The sequence below is a fragment of the Felis catus genome, chromosome B4, assembly GCF_018350175.1.
Source record: "Felis catus isolate Fca126 chromosome B4, F.catus_Fca126_mat1.0, whole genome shotgun sequence".
Classification (NCBI taxonomy): domain Eukaryota; kingdom Metazoa; phylum Chordata; class Mammalia; order Carnivora; family Felidae; genus Felis; species Felis catus.
The window spans coordinates 1,636,627-1,661,334 of record NC_058374.1 but is presented as its reverse complement, the minus strand read 5'-3'; the positions used below and the strand labels follow the sequence as shown (position 1 = coordinate 1,661,334).

The window sequence follows — 24,708 nt, the reverse complement described above, 5'->3', positions numbered from 1 at the left end:
GAAAGTTTTGGGATTTTTCCTCAAACTGGTGTATCCCATTTGAATTAGTTAACCATCTCATCATTTCTATATTGAATACATATCATCAAAAAACCAAAATTACACAAATATATGGAGGAAGAAAGGGGCAGGTGGAAGGCTCTGGTCCTAAACTTATGAATTCTCTCCATTTCTATTCTCTGCTCTCAGAGGGAAGCACCTGCACTGTCTTGAAGTCCTGTGAATCCTTATGTCAAAATATCAAAAACATGCCATTCTTCATTGGAATAGTTCTCATTAATCAGCAAAAGGTGTTCAACATCTATTAGATGCTCCAAAAGCAACAAAAGCCAATGCTGGTCAACAAGCATTTCCAGTTTTGCCTATTTGCAGATTTAGGATTCTAGCACGGGGCTTCACAGACCCTAATGTTCAAATGTATGCGAGTGGAAAGAATAGTAGGGGACATTCTGAGTCCAAATGTTGTAGCCTGACAGATTCAAGAGTGATTTTCCTCAAGTCTTCCCAAACTGTCCACATAACAACCACCATATCACGGGTACAGGAGATTTCTGAGACAAACCTAACAGCTTGCTAGGTAACTGAAAATGGTTGGGTCCATAATCCAATGGTCTTTCGTATATTCACAGAGTTGTGCAACTATTACCACCATCTAATTTTAGAATGTTTTAACCACCTCCAAAAAACCCTACTAGCATTCTCCCCTTCCCCAGCCCCTGGCAACCACTGATCTATGTTCCGTCTCTAAGGATTGGCCATTTCAAGTGTATGGAATCATACAAATTGAAGCTTTCGTGTCTGGCTTCTCTCATTTAGCATATTTTATTCAAATTCCATCCATGATATAGAATGTATTGGTTGTTCATTCATTTTTATAGCCAAATAACATTACACTTTATGGATGAACCACATTTCCTTATCCATCCATCACTTGATCCATTCAACATTGGGGTTGTTTCCACTTTCGGGCTATTATGAATAATGCTGCTGTGAACATGTGCACACACGTTTTTGTGTGGACATGTGTTTTCATCTCCTTTGGGTATACATCTACTGGTGGAAGTGCTACAAGTACTTTCTTAACATTTTGAGAAATCTCCAAAGTCTCTTCCAAAGTGGCTGCATCACTTTACAGTGCCACCAGAAATGAGTGGGTGCTCCAGGTTCCCCACATCCTTGCCAACACCTGTTGTTAGCTGGCTTGTGTCTTAGCCATCCTCGTTGGTGTGAAATGGCATCTCGTTGTGGTTTCGACTTGCATTTCCCTGACAACCAGCGATCTTGACTATCTTTTCATGTGTGCATCTTAGCAGAAATATCTGTTCAGCTTCTTGGACTGTTTTTATATGGGTCTTTTATTCTCTGAGTTATGAGATGCCTTTGTACATTCTGGATACTAGTCCCGTATCAGATACAGGATTGCAAATGCTTCCTCCCACTCCGTGGTTGTCTCTGAACTTTCTTGATGATGTCCTTTTAAGTATGACAGTTTTTAATGTTGATGAAGCCCACTTGATCCATTTTTCCTTTTGTGACCTGTACTTCTGGTGTCATAGCTAAGAAATCATCACCCCACTGAGGTCATGAAGCTAGACTCCAGTGTTCTCTTGTGATGGCTTTATAAGCTCCAGATGGTGTTGAATAGAAGTGGTCAGAGCAGACACCCTGGTCTTATTCCTGACAGTCAGGTGAAAGCATTCAGTCACCGATGAGTATGATGTGAGCGGTGGGTTTTCATGGTTACTTTCTCAGGTTAAGGAAGTTCCCTTATACCCCTCATTCCTGGAACACGGCTGGTGATTTTTCAATTTCTACCTCTGTGTATGTTTTACAAATTAATTAATAGAGCAGCCCACACCGTCTATAAATGGATTGACGTGTGTATGTGGAAAGAACACTCAAAGCTACTTTAGATGTACAGTGTAGAGTCAGTTCGAAGGCCCCAGGGCTCTAGTGTGGCTTGGCCAAGCCCGTGACTGTGGCCAGCCCACACCAGGAAGGGCCACCCACATTACACATCACGCCACAGGCTGTACTGACTTCTGTTCTGCTGCCTGAGAGGAGACCAGGAGAACATGTGGCTCAATCAGCCCCGACTCACCCCTCCTTGCTGAAGAAGTCCTTACTTCCATCTTCAGATAAAAAAGAACATGGATAAAATTCAGCGATTATGCAGCCGTACCCTACTTCTATGGAAATGCAAAGATAATAAAGTGCCACTCAAAGGAAGACACCGTTGAACATGTCACTTCAGTCTGAGAAAACACTCCAGTCGTGTTTACATATGATTAGGAAAAACCAAAGAAAAAATTTCATTTCTTCTACACAGCTTTCCTGGGCCCACGACATTGAACCGTAGGCATCCATTCCGGAGCCTTCTCAACAGGCAGCAGCAAGCCACCAGCCCCTGATCCTGCCCACCCCACCACCTGTCAGAACGTTTCTTCCAGGTCCTGTTTCCAAGGACAAGTCAGGTATCCAGGCTGGTCCTTCGTGACATGTGGAATCTGGGGCCAGCCGGTGGCTGAGGTGCTGCCATAGACGGATCTTAGAAGGGGTGAAGACACAGTGTTTTGGGAGCAGAGAGAGGCAGCCGTCCACAAGAACCCTCAGCTCCCGAAACAAACGCGCAGAGCAGCAAAGTTCAGGCGGGAGCTGAGGGAGAAGAACCGTGCCCAGAAAGGAGACTGGGCACTTGGGACTGCTGGGCAGACAGCCTGGAAACGGTCGGCAGCAGGAACTGCGGGAGTGGTTGAGGCAGGAACCAGAAAGGGTGCCACCAGGCCTGGCGGGCTCGCTCACCAGGCGCACAGCTGCTTTAATGTGCTGATAGGTCAGGACATTCTGGTTTCCAGTCTGAAAGATTTTGAACAAGTGATACATTTTAATAAATTTAATTATTTAAACTCTTAAGAAGTCGTTGGCACAGATTTAATAGCAGGGGTTTCTCCTATTTTACTCACACTTTCATTATTGTCAATGCCTGGATTTCCATTTAGAAATAGTCTGACAAGTTTTACATCTCAACTGGCAGCAGGCACAAAATATGAGGCAGCTGCCAAGAAGCTCTCTGTCGTGCCGAAATGCAATACGGCAGCATTTTGTTAAACCCTTTATCTACGTGGCTGCCACGGGTGGCACGAGCTGGAGTGTGAACCTCATATTGAATCAGAGCAACGTGTCTGAACTCGACGTTTCATAAATTAGCGCAGTGACAAACTTCTGGAGCCTCCTTTCTCCTGAGCCGCTTCTTGATAAGCAACAAGAAATAAGAGTGTTACGTGCCAAAGCTCCACAGGGCGAGTCTGGCACGGCGGGAGGCCGCCAGGCATCCCCTCTGCCTGGCGCACAAGCCAGGGGGATCCCTCCCTGCTCCAGGAGTATCTGCAAAACACATCGTCATTCATAGCCCCAGAAACAGGTAATAATTTGACCCAGTCAATAACAAGGAGAAGCTACCACATGGGCTTTCGTCGAAGAGCAGCACTTCCCGTGGCTGATTCCGAACTGACACTTGAGCGTAGGCTGTTTGCTCCGTCCCATAGGAACCAGAAGGACACAGGAGGACAGGGAATCCGGGCACTAATACTCCTCCGGACCCCACCTTTCCACCATGTTTAGAATCTTTCCGTGAGCCTGGGCCGTTTGCAGCTCTGTCCAGTCTCACCCCACGACTCCAACACATGTGGATTCCACTTCTCGGTGCCTCAGGGACCTAGCAGCCCTTGCTGCACCTGCAGTAGGTTCCCTCCACACTCTGACCGGGTCCCGGGAGACTGCCCCGCTTCTTCCGTGAAGCTGCCTCAGCAATCTCGCTAAGCCCCATACTCGGGCATGCTTCTCGCCTGCTCAAACTCTTTCGGTGCCTCCGCCAGGCCAGACATAATCAGAGCACCGCCTCTGAGCTGGGGGTCAGAAATCGGCCCTGTCGGGAGCCACGCCCCTTGGGGTTCCCCTGGCCCAGAGGCAGGGCTCTGCCACCACCATACTGTGCTGGCTGGAACCATCCTTCCTGACCCCTGACCTGCAGCCTCTGACACCGATCGGCCCTCAAATACCTCATCATCTCCCTTCACAGTGCCCTCTCAGCCCAGGCCACTGCCCCCCTCCGGCTCCTGCGGTGCTCCAGGATGTCACTCCATGATGTCACTTTGTGGTGTCACTGCATGATGCCACTCCATGATGTCACTCTGTGATGTCAGGGATGCATTCCTCTTTCTCAAGGCCTTTGTGCCACTGCCCACTTCCCGCCTATGTGGTCTGGGGACAGAGGGCACACCCCCAGCTGCACCAATGTTAGCATAAATGTGACCTAACAAAGTTCTTTGGGGGAGAGGACTAATGTTCTTTCTGTTGTTTTCCCCTTTTTCTCTTCCTTATCCTCCTCCTTTGCCACTACTATGGCAAGAACAGCTAAACTGTGGGTGTGGGATCTGGCAAGGTCACTCACAGAAAAACAGTGGCTGAGATAGAACTAGAATATGGGTCCTCTTAATTGTGTGTCACAGTCTTCCCACCTTGTCTCTCTTCGTTCACAATGTCACCAAAGCTCTCAATAGCCTCAGACCATAGTCCTTGATGAATCATGAATTCATACCTGCTTAGCCTTCTATGCCAAAAGGCCCTAAAAGTATATTTTTAACTCAAGAAAGTGATTTATTCTTCTCTATATTTTTAACTTTATAGTCAAAACACCACAATGGATGTTTGCCAAATGGAAAAGGTGCAATTCACTTCCATGCCATTTTCAAGATTAGAATTTCTTAGTATTTGCACATCTACTGTTGTAACTGACTGCCTTCCCCGTTGTAGAGATTCTCTGAGAGACACTGGGTCCACCAACCAATTCTTCCAAGCAAACGGTGTAAATGAAAAGTACAGAAGTCCCGCTAACCAGGAAGACATGCACATCTCACCACGGCCTGACACTTGGGAGAAGGACTCTCTAGACATCCCTGGGCGCCAGGCATCACAGAGCTCCTGAGCCCGGGGTGCGCTCCCTTCTCTGCGGGGTGAGGACGATGGGTCTTCTCTGCCTGGGGGCCCACCACAGAGTGCTGCGGGAGCATTGGAGGCCTTTTCTGGAGGCTGATCACTGCCAGCTGACAGCCACCCATTACACAAAAAGGCCCTGGGGTCTCCTAATGTTATTTGAATGCTCTTACTTATTTTTCTGAATGAGAGAAATATTTAAATATGGAGCAAAGTCAACCTCCAGTTACCCCTTCAAAGTTTAGGCAGGTTGTTTGCAGTGTTTTGTGCGTGTTGTGGGGGAGGGCGGGGGGGTGGACAATTACAAAATATTTTTTAGTATTTTTTAATTTTTAATTTTTTTAAATTTAAATTCAAGTTAGTTAACATACAATGTAGTATCAGTTTCATGAGTAGAATCCAGTGATTCATCACTTACATATGACAACTGGTGCTCATCCCAACAGGTGCCCTCCTTAATGCCCTTCATGCATTTAGCCCATCTCCTACCCCACCCCTCCAGCGACCCTCAGTTTGTTCTCTGTATTTAAGAGTCTCTTATGGTTTGCCTCCCTCTCTCTTTTTATCTTATTTTTCCTTCCCTTCCCCTATGCTCATCTGTTGTGTTTCTCAAATGCCACATGAGTCAAAACATATATTTGTCTTTCTCCAACTGACTTATTTCACTCAGCATAATACCCTCCAGTTCCATCCACGTAGTTGTAAATGGTAAGATTTCATTCTTTTTCATCACCGAGTAATACTCCATTGTGTATATATATACCACATCTTCTTTATCCATTCGTCGATGGACATTTGGGCTCTTTCCATACTTTGGATATTGTCAGTAGTGCTGCTATAAACATGGGGGTGCATGTGTCCCTTCGAAACAGCATAACTCTATCCCTTGGATAAATGCCTAGTAGTGCAATTGCTGGGTCGTAGGGTAGTTCTATTTTTAGTTTTTTGAGGAACCTCCATACTGTTTTCCAGAGTGGCTGCACCAGTTTGCATTCCCACCAGCATTGCAAAAGTGTTCCCCTTTCTCTGTATCTTTGACAACATCTGTTGTTGCCTGAGTTGTTAATGTTAGCCATTCTGACAGGTGTGAGGTGGTATCTCATTGTGGTTTTGATTTATCTTTCCCTGATGATGAGTGATGTTGAGCATTTTTTCGTCTGTTGGCCATATGGATGTCTTCTTTAGAAAAGTGTCTATTCATGTCTTTTGCCCATTTCTACACTGGATTATTTATTTTTTGGGTGTTGAGTTAGGTAAGTTTTTTATAGATTTTGGATACTAACCTTTTATCTGATATGTCATTTGCAAATATCTTCTCCCATTCTGTTGGTTGCCTAGTAGTTTTGCTGATTGTTTCCTTCACTGTGCAGTGTATTATAAGGAGTGGTGCTGCAGGGATGTAATGGCATCAGCCCCAATGTGCCAAGGGGAGCAAAACGCTGGCACGTGCCAGACCAAAGTCCTCATCCAGCAACTGTGGAGGCATGGTGTGAAGCTGCCACATTGCACTGGGTCCTGTCAGCATGCATGTTGCCACCCTGTGCTCAGGGGACACTCACAAAGACAGAGTCCAGGCCAGGAAGGAGGACTCTGCTGGCTGTGGCTCCTGAATGGTCGGAGACCCAGCATAAGGTTGGTTCCTTCTACAGAATCCTCAAGATGCTTGTGTCGCAGACATACCTGGCTTCACTCTCAAGACATTCAGGTTGATCGGCTTGGGATGAGGCCCAGGACTCTGTGTGTGTGTGTGTGTGTGTGTGTGTGTGTGTGTTCAGTGCTATGCAATTCTGTCACACATGTAGGTATGTTTGTGCAGCCAGCACTACAGTGACAACACAGGACACCTATCGTCACAGGTGTGTCCTGCTGCCTCTGAAAGCCACAGCCACCTGCCTCCCACACCCCTTCCTTAATCCTGGCACCCACCAATCTGTCCTCTGTTCCTATAATTTTGTTGTTTCCTTACCATAATGTAAATGCAATCATACCGTGTGTATGTGGAATTGTTCTTATCACTCGGCATAGTTCTTTGGCGATCCATCCAGCTTGCTGTGTGAATCAAGACTTTGTTTTTACTGCTGGGTGGTGTTCCGTGGTGCAAATGGGCCACACTCTGTCTAAACTTTACACAGTGAAGGACATCGGGTTGATTCCAGTTGGGACGATCATGACTAAAGCTGCTCTAAGCATCAATGTAGTTTTCGTGTAAGAACATAAATTTCCATTTCTCTGGGATAAATGCCCATAGGCATTTTCCGGTGTCATACAGGGATCCGGTCTTCAGTGCAATGAGAAGTTGCCAGGCTGTTGCTCAGAGTGGCTGCACCAGTTTGCACAGCACCAGCCATGTGAGGGATTAGGTCCTTCATTGTTCACCAGCATCCGGTGGTGCCAGTACCCTTTATTTTAGCCATTCTGGCAGGTGTGTCGTAGGGTCCCACGTGGTTTAATCTGCGTCTCCTGGGTGACAGATGAAGCTGAACATCTTATCACATGCTAATCTGCCATCTGCACATCCTCTTCACTAACATACCTCGTGTCTTTTGCCCATTTTCTAATTCAATTGTATGTTTTCACTGACGATTTTGAGAGTCTTCCGTATGCTCCGGTTACTAGCACTTTGTCAGATTTGGGACTTGCGAACATTTCCTCTTGGTAGTGTGGCTTTCATCCTCGTAAGTGAGAGGGTCTATCGTGAATCTTCCATTGTTGTGAGATCCAAGTCCCCAGTATCTTCCTTTCTTGTGCTTTTGCTGTCAAGTCTAAGAGTTCATTGCCTTGTTGTAGCACCTAAGAATTTTCTCCTGCATTTTTATAAAAGTTCAAGACTATGGCTACTTTCAGTTAATGTTTGTGTAGGTGTGAGATGCATGTCGATGTGGGGGTTGCTTATGGAAATCCAGTTGTTCCAGCTCCGTTTGCTGAAAAGGCAATTCTTCCTCCACTGAACTGCCCATGGACCTTTGTCCCAACTCAGCTGGGCACATTTGCACGGCTTTCTGTTCTGTCCCATGGATTATCCATCCACCCCCTCACAACACCACACAGTCTTGATTAGCAGTTTCCCATTAAACCTCAACATCAGATGATGCAATTCTTTCCACTTCTCATGAAATGGGTGTTTTAGTTATTCCAGGACTTGTGCCTTTACATATAAGTTTTGGAATAAGCTTGTATACATCTACAAAAATGCTTTCTGGTATTTTTATAAGAATTGCATTAAACTATAGGTCAGTTTCATGAAAGTTGACACTTTGACTATTTGAGTTTTCCCGTTCATGAACATAGTACATCTCTCCATTAACTTAGGTCTTACTTGATTTCTTCCATTTGCATGTTGTTAATTTTCAACATACAGATACTAATTGTGTATTTTTACAAATTCAAGATATCCTAAAGCATCTGTGCAGTGTGGTGCTGACCATGGTGACTATATTGACTGAAGCGTATATGGTACACACTGGTTCTGTTCTGGTGCTGTTCTGAATGTATTAGTATATTAATTCATTTAAAAGACAAAAGTAGCTTCTGGAAAAGGTCTTCCCCCCTTTACTGACTTCCAATGCTTTTTCAAGCCCCAATCTACTTTTTAAACTGTCCGCTAACAGACCAAACAGATGTGTTATGGTTTGATTCCAGCATTGCTGTAACAAAGTCAGCCAAGTCTTTGCTCTTTCTCTTTGTGCCAAATGTAATAAATAGGGTGGAATCGTGTCTCAGTGATGTGCTGCTGGTTCCATCTTAGTTACATTAGGGAAAAACGCAATGGATGAATCCAAAAGTGAATTTTAAAATAACTGGAATAATTGAAATAATTATATTTTTAACGCCAAACTTTTTAAAGTAATTTGGATAGGAATCATCATAAATGCAACAGCTTTTCTTCTTAAGGAGAGTGCCCCAACCATCAAGTGTCATTTTTCTAGACCCTACATCATTGTGGACCTAGAAGATTATACTCAATTACAATGGAGCAAAGCTTTCCATAGCTGCTGTGATCTGTTTGACTACTTCCTATTTTTCCTTCAGTAAATGGTCCCAAATGGCCAACTGCTTTAAACATCCTTTCTTGGTGTTGTTTTAATGCTTTTTTCCCCCACCTCAGTATCAGCCTAATAAACACACTGTGCTCTGTCCTCACCATCCCTCACTTGAGCTCCTCACCAAGCTCCCAAACTAACTAGTCATTATTTCCCCCAAACCAAGAACTTGAGTAGCAGGCAGTGAGAAAACCCAGCTCAAGTACTTTATAGTCTAAAGAATTAGAAAAAGTATAAGAAGACAGAGACAGAAATCGAAATCAGACTACTGTCCCCCTAGTGCTGAGCCCTACATGGCACTGAGTTTTTAAAAAAAAACAGTTTCCAAGAAGGACTATGCCTACCAAAGATTTTATCAAATAGGATTGAGTTCTTTCCAGCAGCAGAAAGTGAGATTTAGCACAGAACACAGGAAATCAAGTTTATGGCCCATCCTTAATGATTTCCAGCTCTCCCGTTGCCTCTTACCAAGCTTCAGAGACTTTCATTAAAGACATAGCGAGGAATGTTGAGACCCGCACTTTTCTCTAGTGCCGAGTTATTTACAACTATCACCAGGGACCAATTTGTGTCTCCTGAGCCCAAAACTTGGGTTGCTCTGAGGAGAGAGCCGGCCAGTCTGTTTCTGCTTTGGGCTCTCATCCCATGGCCAAGAGGACACGGAACTCGCTCACCCTCCAGGACTGCCCCTGCCCTCTGCTCCCCATCCCCATGGCCACTCCCACGGTGGGAAGCTGGAGTCCGTGTCACATCCTTTACCCCCCTCCTCTTGTCCTGGAGAATAGGAGCTCCCGGCCCTGCCCTGCTTCCAACCCCGGATGAAGGTCCTGGTAGCCAGGACATTCTCCCGAGAACAGAGTGTGTGTCTTTGGTCACAAGGAGCGTACTGAAACTGTAGCATCATCAGCCTCCGAGAATGGCGGGTGGTGTGATGGTCTTTGCTCACAGTGGACTTTTTCAAGCAGTGCGGGTTGAGGTGCAGTCTCTGGAATGAGGGCGACTCCCCAGGGCATGCCCGCTGCCTGACCAGGGTGGGGAAGGATTTGGCGGCTGCCCCACAGATGGGAGGAGAGGCCCACGTGAATAGCACCACACAGGGAGGCCTGTAAGAGCCAACGGGATGGATTTCAGATCCAAATGAGTTATGACGGTTTTTCACTACAGACCCATCAGTCTCACAGACAGAAGTCGAAGCCAAACCTTTGTCTAAGAAGACTTGACAACCTCAGGTGCAGTCAGGACATTTAACAGTAAGACGTGCTCCCCCCGAGAACTAACCCCAACAGTCCTGTGCTGCCACAGGGCTTGGCACGCGACACACCCACAAGGCCAATTCTCCAGAATGTTTTATCTGAGTGCCTAAAAACCAGGAAACAGGCATTTTATCATCTGCCCGCCAGCACTTCCGCGTTGATGTTTTTTCCGTAGGGAATTGTTTTATCATCTGTGTCTTATTTCGTATTGCCACCTTATCATCTTCTCCCATTATGGAAAAATGAATGAATTTATAGGACCCAGCAGCCTGTCAGCAAACCTCATCTTATCTGGCGGAATGACAGTTATAAAGTCACCGAGAGAACTCCCTCTCCGCAGACGGTGGTTAAATTGTGCGTATTACAACCAGGAACTGTCCGCTACACCTCCTCTGGTCATTTTTCTCAGCCTGAGAGAGGACACTGTGCCTTCGATGGGGAGCAACCAATGACACAGAGGCCAGCCTGGGTTCCGACGCCAGCCTCCTCTCTGCGCAAAACCACCCACAGTGAAAACAACCGCTGTGTGACACACTGCCCCTGAGTGGACTAGTTTATCTGGACAAACCACTCCCTTCTCTCTTGTAAAAGTCAAATGCTCTTGGGAGCCCCTCCCCCTTGCTGTGTTAACAACAATCCTGAGGCCTGCTCTGTTCTCAGAAGCATGTTTGGGGGATGCCTGGGGGGCTCAGTCGGTTAGACATCCGACTTTCGGTTTCAGCTCAGGTCAGGATCTCATGGTTTGTGGGTTGGAGTCCCATTTTGGGCTCTGCGATGACAGTGCAGAGCCTGCTTGGTATTCTCTCTCTCTCTCTCTCTCTCTCTCTCTCTGCACCTCCCCTACTCCCCGCTTGTGCTCTCTCACTCCCCTGCTCATAAACAAACAAACAAACAAATAGGAAGTATGTCTTGGACGTGGGAGCCACCTGACACACTTGTGCACCGAGCACTGGGGATGAAACTCCATCTACATGTGGTTTCCATTCTGAGGGGGTGGTTGGGAAGCCCAGGCCCCCTGCGACAAGACAGCAGAGGCTGAAGAGGCAGAACCCGGGTGAGCCCCACACCTGTCCAGGGGATGGCGGCATGCGGGACTGAGGACAAGCCGGAGGCTGAGAGGGAAACAGCAGTGTGAACCCCAACGCCCCTCCAGTAACCCATTCGCCAGAAACTGGACTGTTCCCAAGTTGGGAAAAGACAGGAACGCCTGTGGTGAGTTCTCGTCCGCAGGGAGGCTGTGATTATGACTGTCCCCTTGGAGACCTCACTGGTCCTCCCACCCGCCACAGGCCCCGGGCACCTTTTATTTCACTTTTTACCCCAATTAGCATGGAGGGTTTTTCATAGGGAGAAGTCTGAGTGCACAAATCAGTACGTGGCAAGCAGCACAGGAATGACACCGGCACCCGCCACTGAGCTCCAGAACGGGAGCATCTCTGGTGCGTCTTGTTTCCGGCAGCCTTTCCGACGTCACTCCTGATGCCCCCGCCTGAGCTCAGTCGCTCTCCCTCCGGCGGGTGGTTCACAGATTCTGCAGGGAGCGAATTCTGCAGGGAACGCCCAGGAGGTCGTGGGAAGGTGAACCCATGGCGCCGTGTGGCACCCCCACAGGCGGGCCGTGTCCTCCGCCAGCCAGCTGGTACCTGTGATTGGCACCTTCAGTCATGGATGGGTTTTGCTTCTGTTCTTTGCTGTGTTCCTATGAAACTCACACAGCAGTAAACGCTGGAAAATGACCAGATCTTACTTCGTCTGACGAAATTATACTATGTTCTTCACCGTCGCAAATTGCCCAGCCAGGCAGAATGCGGACGATCAGTAGCTTCAAACCCACCTGGATGGGGTGGGCCCACTGCCACTGCTAACGTGCTCGTGGATGTGCGTCATCAGGAACCCGCACTCACAGCACCAGCGAGGGACCACGGAGTGGGGGGCCCTCACCACGGTGTGGCCAGGGCTGGGCAAGCACCAGGAAACAGCAGCACCCTGTAGCCTGGGGCCGGCAGGGGTGAGGGTACAAACGGGCCCCTCGGCCCCAGGGCTGCAGCCCTGCCAGCGCCACACTGCCTCCCGAGGCCAGGGAGGGGCTGAGGGAAGCCCTGAGCATGCCATGGGACTCAACTTACCCATCGTGCTGCTGCCTCCGGTACCGCACCCAAGTCTGCAGCCAGTGCCCGAGAAAGGGATATTTCCTGAGGGGTGAAGCTATTTATAGGAGGAGCCCTCCAGAGCCATTAAACCCTAACTCGTATTTCCTCGGATTTTTAAAAATTTTTCCTTCCTTGGAAATAATAAAAGTATGTGAAATCCCCACCGTCCTGGGAAACCTCTAGGCCCCGGGATCACTCACAAAGCCGGCTGCCTCTGCCTGCTAGGCATTAGTGATTACGGGATATTCCACACTCCTGGTCGGGATTATGTGCGTGTGCAAGTGATGCTCAGGGAGCACGGCCTCACTCCAGGTGGAGAAGAGTTGGTACAGTCACTATTTTAAACTTATGTCCGCCTGCCTCCGTTGCCACTTCTCCTAACAAAGCCGAAAAGTAAGGCATGAGCACAAGGGAGGAAAATACAAACCACAAACATAGGCTAAAATAAAAAGTCAAGAGGAGACACACAGGCAGCACAAAGTACAGGGAAGAGGGGGCTTCCACAGATGGCCTAGAAATGTGAGTATTTCGTTTTGTTTCAGCAACACCCACAAACATGACTTTCTTTCCAGCCTGAACACTGGCGGCCCAGGAGGATATGTGCAGGGTCCTAGACTGGGGGCTTAACTGGGAGAAAAATGGCGAGGTGGAACTTTACACAGAAGCAAGCCCACACACGTGCATGTACCCATGTGTGTGCACATACATACACACATGCACATATATATGCACACACACATGGATGCACACATGTGCACATGCATGTACCCCACATGCACATATATGCACATGCACGCACATGCACACATATACAAATGTGTGTGCGCATGCACATATGCATACATGCACATGCGCATGTGTGTGGACATGTGCGCACACAAATGCATGCACAAATGGGCACACGTGCACATGTGTGCACATATGCACATACATGTGCATGCACACATACACGCGCATGCGTGCGCACATACGCATGTGCACAGTGCACAAATATGCACACATGCACACGTGGACACGTGCACAAGCACATACATGCCCACACGTAGGCACACGGAGGCACATAACACGCACATGTGCACACATGCACACACATGCGCGAGTACACACACATGTGTACTCAAACACCTGCAGCCTGGGCCCCAGGAGCCAGCAGTGGAGCACATCAGTCATTTGCAGCAAAACAATGGGAAATCCATCATTTAACATTTCTTTTTCAGGGCTAAGTGCCATGAACTCCAGTGGGTCTGCAGCCAGTGTTACTTCCCATAAGCCCAAGCGTCATCAGGCTGGGTACTGGTTTGCTATGTCATAAAGACGGTCCCTGCCTCTTGAACCTACAGGATTAAAAGGTGCTACCGTTTGGGGGCAGAAGGCAAAGTCACACCCCTGAGTGGCAGGGACTATTCTAGATCCTACAGCAGAGAGGGGCTCCTGCAAGCCTAAGGTGAGCCCAGGCCATGGACCCCCAGGCCTCCCGCAGCTTGCACACGCACAGTCCCACAGACGAGGGGCTGTCACTCCAGCCGGGCCCCATGCCCAGGGGCAGAGCTGCGACTCTGCCACTGTGCTTCCTTGGACACCAAACCAAGTCACCAGTGGGAAGGGATTTACTTCAGCGACAAGTGACAAGGGGGAGCATCCACGCTTTCCACTCTGAGCAAGAACGAAATTAGGAACTCTAAAGTTCATCCTGGTTGTGAAAAAAATTAAACTTTTAACATTAATTGCTCCTGAACATTTGTGAGTGCCCCAAATCCTGACATAAAAGCTTTAATTTCTATGCAAAGCAGATAGGATGATTGAGTTATAATTAAAATGGTAATTATACCCTTAATGCTCCATATTTGACTTTTCAAAAAAATGTTATGCTCCAAGAAAAGCTATTTAAAGATCAGAGGAAAATGTTTGAAAATGAATGTATTCAAGACATTTTAAATCTTTTAAAATCCAGTTATTGATTTTTACATGCTTTCAAGTGTAGTCTAAAACATTTCTTCATTTATTTTGGTCGATGGAAATAATAAAAAATCATTGGGACGTGAAAAGCTTAAATGAAGGCAATATTCTGGAGGTTGCTATATAATGTGATAAATATTTGAAGTGTTGGGGGCACAGAGGAGGGGTGTCAGCCTAAGCACGGGGCACTCTGAACCCCAGGATGGCAGGCAGGGAAGAGGCCGCTGGCAAAAGCCACCTCGGGCGGCCCCCCCCCTTCTGGCTGCCGAGGTGTCACTCTGGGCTTAAACGCTGCAAATATGACATTTCCTTTGATCCTCTATCGAGTGTTTAGAATTAAAAAGAACACCTAAAGCTATAAATCAAATGTCAGGTGCAGAAGTCTGGGGGAACCGTATCAATATTCCATGATGCATGGCCAGCCGGCGGGGGGGGGGGGGGGGGGGCTCAAGAGCTGGAGCCATGCCAACAAGGCAGCAAGGGCTTGGCGCTCACCCAGCCGTGCACCCTGAGCAGCAGTCAGCAAACCTGAGGAAGCGGCGAGCGGGCTGGGCAGACTTTCCTCCTACCCCCAAGCCTGCTGCTTAGCCGGTGCCCATGGACCCTGCTGTCGAGCCCCCGCCCGCCCCAGACCTCCTGCGCAGAGGGTTGCACCTGCGGCCGCCGAGGCAGGGAGGTGGGGAGGAGGACTCCAATGCCCCCCCTTTCTCATGGTGAGCGTGGCTGTGGCGCCTGGAGTGACAGCACGGCCAAGGAGCCGGCGCGAGCCCCACCCCAAGTCTTTCTGGGGCAGACATTCCTTTCCCCTCTCCCCCTGAAGCGGGGTGAACTCTAGTCTAGAAAATGTTGTACCAACAGTGAAATAACCAAGGAGCAAAAGAGGCCCATCAAGTTTACGCTGGTCCCCACGACAGCAAAGCAGCCCAGCACAGAGCCACCCAAGGCTTAGTGGTGTGGTTGCTCCTGGAGAAACGCTGACCCTTTCCGTTATCTGGGAGAAATTCCCATTGTTTCCCATTTCTGTTTGCGTGCTGATGGAAATGCCTTGTAGGGAGGCCTGTCTCAGCGGGTGTAGACAGACCCTGCGTCCCAGAGACCTCAGATACCAGGAGGATCTGTACTCTGCACACAGCGTGCTGGCGTTCGCGGCCCTGCTAACCACAGGCTGGTGGAGGGAGATGGAGGGAGGGTGTGGGCAGCCTGGGGAAGGGGCCCTGGGGGTGGTGCAGGGGGACGAGGCAGGAAGGGCTCGGCAGTGCAGCTGGGCTAAGACGTGAGCCCGTCACCCATTGGGCCCAGCTGGGGGAACCTGGGAGGTGAGGTGACATCTTGCAAGCTGTGTTCTGTCTGGGATTTCTCCTCCTGTGAACTGAGGTGGTGTGGGGGTGGGGGGGTGCTATGGCTGGAAGGGGGGGCGTCAGTGAGAACCTCGGCTGCTTGGAGCGTGTTCAGATTTCCGGCTGTGTGGACAGGCAGGTGCGGATGGTCTGGGTGTGGTTCCTGTAATGACCACAGCTGCACCGGGTACAAAGTGGGGGAGGGGGCAGGTGAGACTCTAGAGCGTCAGGCTGGCGACAGCGGGAACCCCAAATCACCAGCATCCCAGCCCCTCACGACCACATGTTTGGGCTTCACAGACCGTCTCCCCCTTTGTCAGTCGATGCTGAATCACCCGTGGAACATTCCAAATGACTGCTTTCCAGACCTGAGGACTCCAGAAACCTCACCAGTTAGCCAAAGACCAGCGCTGTGGCCCCCAGCGGCCTGTGCTGGCTGGAGAGAGATGGGGTGGAGGTCGGCAGGGTAGCCACGGGCATTTGGGGACTTCTGCAGACTCGGAAAGGAAGTGACATGACCAGACGTTGCCACACAAGATTTGCACGACGCGTTTGGCCTGTGGAGCTGAGGCCTCCTCGCTCCCCGCCGCCCAGCTTTGCCTCCTTCCTGGAGGGAGGGAAACCTGGCACCAGCCATCCACAGCTGGCCTTCCTTCCCAGAAAGCAGTCACTAAAACCGTGACCATCCCTGCTGGGTGGGGTCCCCCTGCTGGGTATGGGGATGCCTGTCTCTGCGACCTCCCCCCCACACTTTGGGGATAAGCCCTCATGAGTGACACCGTCTGGTCACTGCCTGGTGAGCGTGGGTCCCGACTTGATGGGGCCCAGGGCACCTCACTGTGTTCCCTGCCCCCCACACACACAAACCCAGGTGGGGCAGAAACAGACCGGCCTCCTGCACACAGATGTTCCCTGGTGTGTGCAGGTCAGATCACTCCCTCGCAGACAAGAAGGGGCCACGCAAGTCTGGGAGGCCACACACCAGCCGTGTCCCTTTCCTCTGGGATGACTCAGAGAGGCAGTCACGTGCCTATCACAGCACTACACAAAATGACAAGCAACTGATAACCCTTGGTGCTTTTCATGAGCCTACAGAGACGGGTAATCCGGAGAGACATCCCAGAGAAGGTGGCCTTTCAGACCAGTTCAGATATGTCATCAGGATGGAAACAGATAAGAGAAGTTCCTGGGCCTGCGTGGCCCCTCCTAGAGGTGACCCCTGACCCAGAGGGGACAGTGGCCAGCGCCTCTCCCGGGGACTGGGCCCGGTCCTGTAAGAGGGCCGCTGTCCCTGTTTCCAGACAGTGCAGATGCCAAAACGCACACCGCCACCCCTGTGGAAGACGCAGAGAGCAGAGGTCAGAGCCTCGCGAGGGCCACCCAGGAATCTGGCGTGCAGGCTGCAGTTAGTTTTCTGTTCCATTTCACCCCCCGAGTTGAATTATTGATTTTAATACTTTATTTTCACATGAGTTTATTTGAGCGACAGATGCTACTCAGGTAGCCCACGAAGCGGAAATGAGATTCTGGTAATTAAGGATTCCACCGGGGTCGAGGCACCAGCGGGGATTAGGCTGCTCAGTGGAGTGCGCACGGAGACTCTCGGGGGATTAGGACACCAACTCAATAATTTCTTCCAGTTTCTTAAATTACACTTCAGTTCTCAGGAAGGCTTAAGATCCGGCCCATTGGCTCCAGAAAGAAATTCATTTAACTTGGCTTCCGTCTTGGCAGGGAGGGGACAGTCCCCGGGGCAGGGCGGGGCCAGCGTGGATCAGAGCACGCATGCATCCTTGCCGGGCACCTGCTATTGTGCAGGGCCAGCCTCACACACATTCCTGCAGACGGAAGAGCTACAAGGACCTTGGAGGGACACCTGGGGGTGAGCGAATCACAGAGGCTCCTCGGGGCGCCCTTGTGCGCCCAGCCCCCACCAGCAGCCCCTGTGCCTCTGGCCCAATGCCAGGTATAGGCATACAGCCGTCCCTGCAGGGCCGCCCCAGGGCACCGGGCCTGGTGTCTCAGCGTGCAAAAGGAGGCATGCCAACAATGCGCACAGACTGTGCTCATGACCAAGGCCCCGGGGACTCTGGCCCAGGCAGCTCCGTGTGGCGGCCCCAGGCCAAACTGCACACCAGAAACACCAGAGCTTGGCCAGAGCCAAGTTAGAGCTGGACAGGCTGGTGGCAGGCAGCTCCAGGCCAGTGTCTGGTCTGTCCCCTCTCCACCCTCGAGCCTCCCCCTTCCTCTCTTTACGGAAGGCACTGGACAGGCGGCCACACCTGCCCACGGACATGGGTGGGTAACGGCAAAGCACAGACTTAGTGCAGATCTTTTGGCCCGTGGTCACCCTTCGTCCAGCCTCCACCGCCACAGGGCACTTGCCTTCCTTTGCAGGCCTTCCCGGCAAGTCTACACTGTTGGAGGACTGGTGTAGACCTCGCCTGAGTAACTAAAACCCACATCTACTTCAGAGCACTTGTCTAAGGGATTAGGTTCAAGTGTGTGACATTACCGAGCTCAGAAGTCAACTACAGCCAGATTCATATAGTTCAACATTCAACCATGAACCTCAATCCCTTTTAATTCAAGTGACTAAAAGGTCTTTCTCCTCTTTATAGTTGTGTCTCCTCCCTGACTTCCCTGACTTCCTGAGGAGGGCAGGGGCTGGACCCAGAGAGAGCCCTGCCCCTCCCTCCTGTCCATCAAGAGGGGCCACCAGGAGCTGCCAGGAGAGGGGTCCCCAGCCTGGCGGAGAAGTCCCATCAGCCCAGCACCAGGTTAGCCCTGTTCCCAGCAGGCCGGGCACACAGTGGGCTTCAGTGGCACCTGCCAGCTAGGTTCATAATTTAACTTAGGCAGCAGATCCTTACACACAGACAAGAAGGCCTTTCTTTCCACACTGGTTCTTAGGCGTCTGTAGGTTATCAGAAGTGTTTAACATCTGATGCAGACAACACCCCATTGAGGCCACTCTCATAGAAGTGGGGAGTCTTAGCATCCAGGAACGTGTCTCCTCGCGGGGCACTCTGGAAACCAGCAGTCATTCTAGTCTCTGTGTGCACCCCGTCCCTGGATCATACTTGTCCCCAAGCCAGCCGCAGTAAGCAGGTGCGGCATGAATGAGGCAGCGAGAAATCACGGCGGGCTCTCTGGAAGCAAGGATTAAGAAGCAGGCTAACATGGAGTAGTAAGGGTGCAAGCTGATCACGGGAACACACGGAGTTAAGACGAGAACAAAAACCGACAGAAATTAAACCACTGTGCAGAGGACAGAAGGAGCCACAGCTGGAAATCCCAAGCAGAACGAAGCATCTGAAATCAGACAGGCAGGAGCAAGTCCAAATCTGCAGAAGGAAGCGGTGGAAGGACAGAGCAACGTCTTACTCAAAGCGGGAGCGCCCTGAGGGCGCCATGTGAGACAGGAGGAGGGCGGGCTCCACCACAGACAAAACCCCCCCCCAACGGCCCCAAATCTAGGCTGACCGCTGGGCCGTGGGCTGCCTGGAGCCTGGAACTGAAGGCTTCAGCCCGCCTTGCCAGACCCGAAACCATGAATGCCAACACTTAGCAACAAAGAATAACGTGCAATCTGACTGAAATCCCTGCGGTTGGCATGGCAGGCGTTGGTCCTGGTACATTTCACAAAACTCCTCAAATTCTAAATCTAAGCCAGAAACAAGCAAAAGAGCATCACCGCTTCTTGCAGCTAAATTTATCACCCCCCATGACCACCCCCGAGAGTCTAACTGACCAGCCTCGCAGAACCCCTGTCCCAGGGATGAACCCTGGTCTGCTAATCATGCCTCACGCAGCGCAGGGATCACCTTCAGCACATGCCCAGTGATGGCTGCGCAGGGGTGCGGGGGGCGGGGGGGGGTCTATAAGTGAAAGTAAGATTGAATAGTCAAGACGAGGCTGAGATCAACCACACACTATTTAGGCAGTGGCGCCATTTTGTTTTTAATCAAGTTCATTGCTCAGTACCTTCAAAGTGATGGTGTCTGTTGATCGCCCTGTGAGTACAGAGTCCTGAACTTCCCAGAAGCAACCCAAAACTTCATTCCCTCAAGTGAAAACTACATTGTTTACTATAGGGGAGGAAGTGTATGTAGTACAGTCTAAATATCCGTTAGTAAAGGAACCTCATTGTATGGAATTATTGCCCATTTTGTTTTCCCTCTAGGAAATCTCGGTCTATGGGTCTGATAAAATCTGATCCTGGCCAAAACCATCTTACAAGAAGCCACATCTACTGGCTCTAGAAAACCACTTTCATAAACTCTTCTGAGGCCGAGAAAATAAAAAGCTGGAGAAGACTATGAACCCCATGCTCTGTATCCTGTCCTTTAGAAATAGAAAAACAAAGACGTGATCTGTGGTTAGAGTTTCCCAGCCGGCTAAGAGCCCACAAAAGTAAACTGTACAGTCAAAAATTAGTGACTGGGGCACCTGGGTGGTTCAGTCGGTTAAGCATCTGACTCTTGATTTCAGCCCACGGCTTGTGAGTTTGAGTTCCACGTCAGGCCCCATGCTGTCAGTGCAGAGCCTGCCTGGGATTCCCTCTCTCCCTCTCTCTCTCTGCCCCTCCCCACTCATGCTCTCTCTCAAGATAAATAAATTAACATTTAAAAAAAATAGTTACCTGGAAGTGCAAATTCAGACAAGGAGACAACACTGCTCGCCTGTTAGAAGGGCCCAAACCCAGGCCCCCGACACCAGCACATGCTGGCGAGGACGTCGAACCACAGCGTCTCTCAGGCACGGCAGGCGGGCACGCGGACGGGGGCAGCCACTCGGGAGGACGGTCTGGTGGGTTCCTACAGGACTAAACGTATCCTCGCCACACGACCCGGCCACCGTGCCCCTTGACGTTTACTCAAATGAGTTGAAAGCTGTGTTGGTACAAAACCCTGCCCACAGATGTGTATAGCGGTTTTATTCACAATCGCCAAAACTTGGAGACATCGAAGATGTCCTTCAGTAGGTGCTGGATAAACAAACTTGGTCCATCCAGGCGGTGGAACAGTATTCGGCCATAAAAAGAAACGAGCTAACAAGCCATGAAAACACACGGAGGAAACTTGACAGCGTATGACTAAGCGAGGGGCGCCGATCTAAAGAGGCTTCATCCTGTGTGACTCCCACTATCTGACACCCTGAAAAGGCAGAACGGTGGAGACGGTGAAAAGTAGGAGGGATTTCTGGGAGTCGAAGGGAGGGAGGGTTGAACAGGTGGAGCACAGGGGATTTGGGGGCAGCGAAACTGCTCTGTGTGATAACACAACGCGGACACCTGTCCTCATACACTTGTCCAGACCCACAGTATGTACAATGCCAAGTGACCCCAGTGTAAACCATGGACTCAGGTGACGACGACATGCCCTGTGGGGGCAGTGATTGTGAGAAATGCACCATCTGGTGGGGACACTGCTGGTGGGGGAGGCTGCGGTGTGTTGGCAGCAGCGTATGTGGGAAATGTCTATGTTACACTCACTATTGCTCTAAAACTACAAACTGTCTGAAAAATAAAGTCCACTAAGGAAAAACAGAGTTACCTGATGGTGTTGTACCAGAGCCGTCTGTGCAAACATCCATGACAGGAAATAAACTGCCAGGAATTCGGTAATGATTCCTTAGGTGGCCTTGCATGACCCCCTCGGGGTTCTCATTATTCACCCCAGTGTTTCATCAGCCAGAGTGATGGATCCTGGGAGAGGGACAGACGATCAGAGACAGAGACACGGAGAAGGTCTCGCGCGTCTGCGTCAGGTTGGCTTTCCGGGAGATTTACGGTAGACGTGCATATTCTATATAAAATCCCACAGCTTTTGTTTTTAATAACATATACAAGCCTTCTTTGTATCACCGGTTTAGATTCTGAAGTCAATGTGTTCGATTTCAGCTAATCCCATACAGAAAACTGCTGTCACCCTCTATTGGCGGTAGCCAGAGCCAACAAGTCCGGCCTGGCCGCTACCGCTCACATCTAACAACATTCAAAAGTTAAGTGGCTCCTGTAGGAGATTTTTAATGCAGTCAAATAAATAGCTCTACGCTTTTATCTTGTATCTTTAAAACCCGGGCACGGAGTCCATAAATCTGCTGACCTGCTAAATGGCTGCGGGAACCGGGGGCGGGAAGAAGCACTCCCCGGTCCTCGCTCTTAAGGAGAGAGGAGAGGCGCGGGCTTTCCCAGCAGCAGTGTTTCCCGGGACCGGGGCGAGCGCCCACCAGAGCCGGTGGTTTTAAATGGAGGTGATGGCACACGGTAGGTCCGCAAGTCTCGCAAATTTTCTGACACCTGTGCTCTGCGGGAAGTGTCACCACAGCAGGGAAAGGACCACCCTCGGACAAGAGGGAAGGGGTGGCAGGAAGGAAAACGGAGTATCCACGGTGCGTGGCCACCCCCGGCCCCCCAGTAACCCAGACACCCGAGCCTCCGTGTGTGAGGCCATTCCCACCCCACTGTTTACATAGCGACTCTTGATCTCTGTTGGGTTTCTGCTTACCTGCCTGCTGGTCTCGGGGTCCTTCCCCAACCCCCGAATTGTTATGTCCCGCCGGGCAGCTCCTGCCTTCCCTTCTGAACACGGAGCACACGTGACAGCACTCTTCCGCTTGGCTTGGCGGAGTGGCTAAGGAGGGTGGCCATCCATCACTGAGTAAATAACAGCACTGACAGGAGAGGCCATGTGGCCCTGGGATGCCGGACGTGGATTTCTCCTCCACGCCTGTCACGTGTGTCCTGTTTCTTCCAGCACAGCCTTCTGTATCTCTGTTCAGCTGCCCTGTGGTCGGCTGGCCACCTCCCCTCCAGGCTCCCTCAAGGTTGATGTGTTTTGTACACGTGTTACTGTCCAGAAAGGACAGGGGTCTCTTCTGACGCCCAGCATGGTGCAGGGCACGCACAGGGCACTCAGTGCACATCTGCTGAAGGAATCAAGGCATGGATGCTCCGTTTGGGGCACTCTCTGGTGTGAGGGAGACAAGTCAGCCTCCCCGCCGAGGCTCTGTGGCCCAGGACAGGTACCCGGCTTCCTGCTAACAGGGGCCTGTTTGTGCTTATAAATACAGTGAAAACGTGCCAGCCGCCAGCCCCACGACTCTGGGCACATCAGAGACTCAGCACGGGTGGAGAGCAAGGTCGTGTGTGTGGGTATCCCTGGGCTGCGGGATGAATCACCACATACGAACAGCTCAGAACCACAGAACTGTGTTCCCCTGTTGCCAAAACTCAACAGCAGAATAGACCAAGGTGCTGCCTGGGCTGAGGCTCCTTCCTCCCTCCAGCTTCTGGGAGCCAGACCGGCCACCCCAGGCCCCACCTCTGTCTGTGCCTGTGAAGGGTCCAGGCATCTCGGGGCAGATCCAGGAAGGAGCCATGGCCACACAGTGGTGGCAGCTCACGTGAGGTTATTTAGACAAGACAACACCGTGACAGGTTTGCAGGCCAGGGCGTCCCTCACAGCACCAGCCTGTCCTGGGGTGGCCAGGAGGGCCTGGGTGCTCAGAGAGGGTTACGTGTCTAGGTGAGGTGACTCGGCAGTCTGGTGAGGGGGCTCTGGATCAGAGAACGCCAAGGACCACTGCATCTTGGGACCTGTCTTATCTATAGGTAACAGCTGTCAGGTTCTGTGCAGTCTGAAAAGTAGGCAATCTCTCAATGGCTAAAAACCTGCACGTTCACGTTAGTTTTAAATTGCTGAGTGTGCACAAATTTGAGTCTGGCACTGGTAGGCTTTGGCACTAACAAGTTTCAGCTGACAGTGAAGCAATAAGCAACCAGGGACCAGGTTCCCAGCGACTCTAAACTCCGATCTCCAGATCCTAACTGATTACATCTAACTATTTCCACCTGAGCACACATCCTGAGGTTCCAAGTGGATATAATTTGGTGGAACACTATTCAACCAGTCTGACTGATACACAAGCAAACAAAAGTGCTGGAGAGACTGGAATTAGGAAGGGCGGGGGTGGGGGAGGAGGACAGGAGGTCAAAACGGCAGGGTCTGGAGGGCAGGGGGATGGGGGACGGGGAGGGGGGGGGGTGGTAGGAAGACTGGAACAGGAGGGCAGGAGGGCAGGTGGGCCGGGGCAGGGGGGCAGGAGGCAAGAGCAGGGGGGCAGGGGGCAGGAGGGCGAAGTGCAAAATCCGGAGGCCCAGGGAGGAAGGTGCCGGCTGGGGCATGGAGGTGAGGGACTGGATGGTGAGGGGCCATGTCTGGTTCTCCTCAGGGAAGGGGTGAGGTCCTTCCCCAAGAAGGAGGAGGTGGCCCCACTGTCTGGTTCAGGGATGAAGGAAAGGTTGGCAGCACTGACAGAGAGACCAGAATCTGGTCGGAACTGGGGAACCCGGTCATCTGGGAGGCCACATGCTGTGGCCACAGACCTGGGAGGCGGGGGAAGGGGGGCGGGCTTGCAAAACTCGGATCCGACGTCTGGCTGCGTGGGTATCCCCGGGGTGGGGATGCCCCGTGCCCGCACGGGAACCACCCCCTCCCCGCCTCACTGGGAGCGCAGGTGTGTGGCCCCATCCCCCACCCATCGCGTGGGGGTGGGGTGGGGTGCTTGGTGCTCCTAAGTCACAGACCTAAGGGCAGAACGCCCTGAGACCCCCCCCCCCGCCCCGCGACAGCAGTCATGACCTCATGACCTCGCAGCCACCCACCCTTCCCCACCCTCTGACCTCCGGAGCACCCCCCGCCCCGTCTGTCTGTCAGTCCTTCTTGACACCAGATCTTACCTGGCGAGAGCTGCTGGAAAGGCACCGTCCAGACCCGCCTTCCAGGGCACACCCCCTCCCCCCACCCCCACCTCTGCCAAGGGCCCTGCAATTCAAGGAGCATGTGTCACAAAGCAGACCAGCCCCTCGGGCCCAGGGCGCAGCCCAACCTTTCCAGAGCCTCCACGGTGCTTCACACCCTGCACCAAGCCAGGGACGCAGACTGCATGGGCAGGCGAGCTCATACTCACTCTC

At 51.1% G+C, this 24,708-nt stretch overlaps 1 protein-coding gene and 1 long non-coding RNA gene across 4 annotated transcripts in view; one reads left to right on the top strand and one right to left on the bottom strand.

Annotated features, from left to right (window-relative positions):
- ADARB2 (adenosine deaminase RNA specific B2 (inactive)) overlaps positions 1-24,708 on the top strand; it is a 429,400-nt gene that overhangs the window by 319,424 nt on the left and 85,268 nt on the right. The window lies entirely within an intron of this gene.
- On the bottom strand, positions 17,170-23,696 carry LOC109501264. Its single transcript, XR_002743618.2, has 3 exons — positions 22,241-23,696; positions 21,287-21,438; positions 17,170-20,887 (listed from the first exon to the last, which is right to left on the bottom strand). It is a non-coding gene; the product is annotated as an uncharacterized LOC109501264 (long non-coding RNA).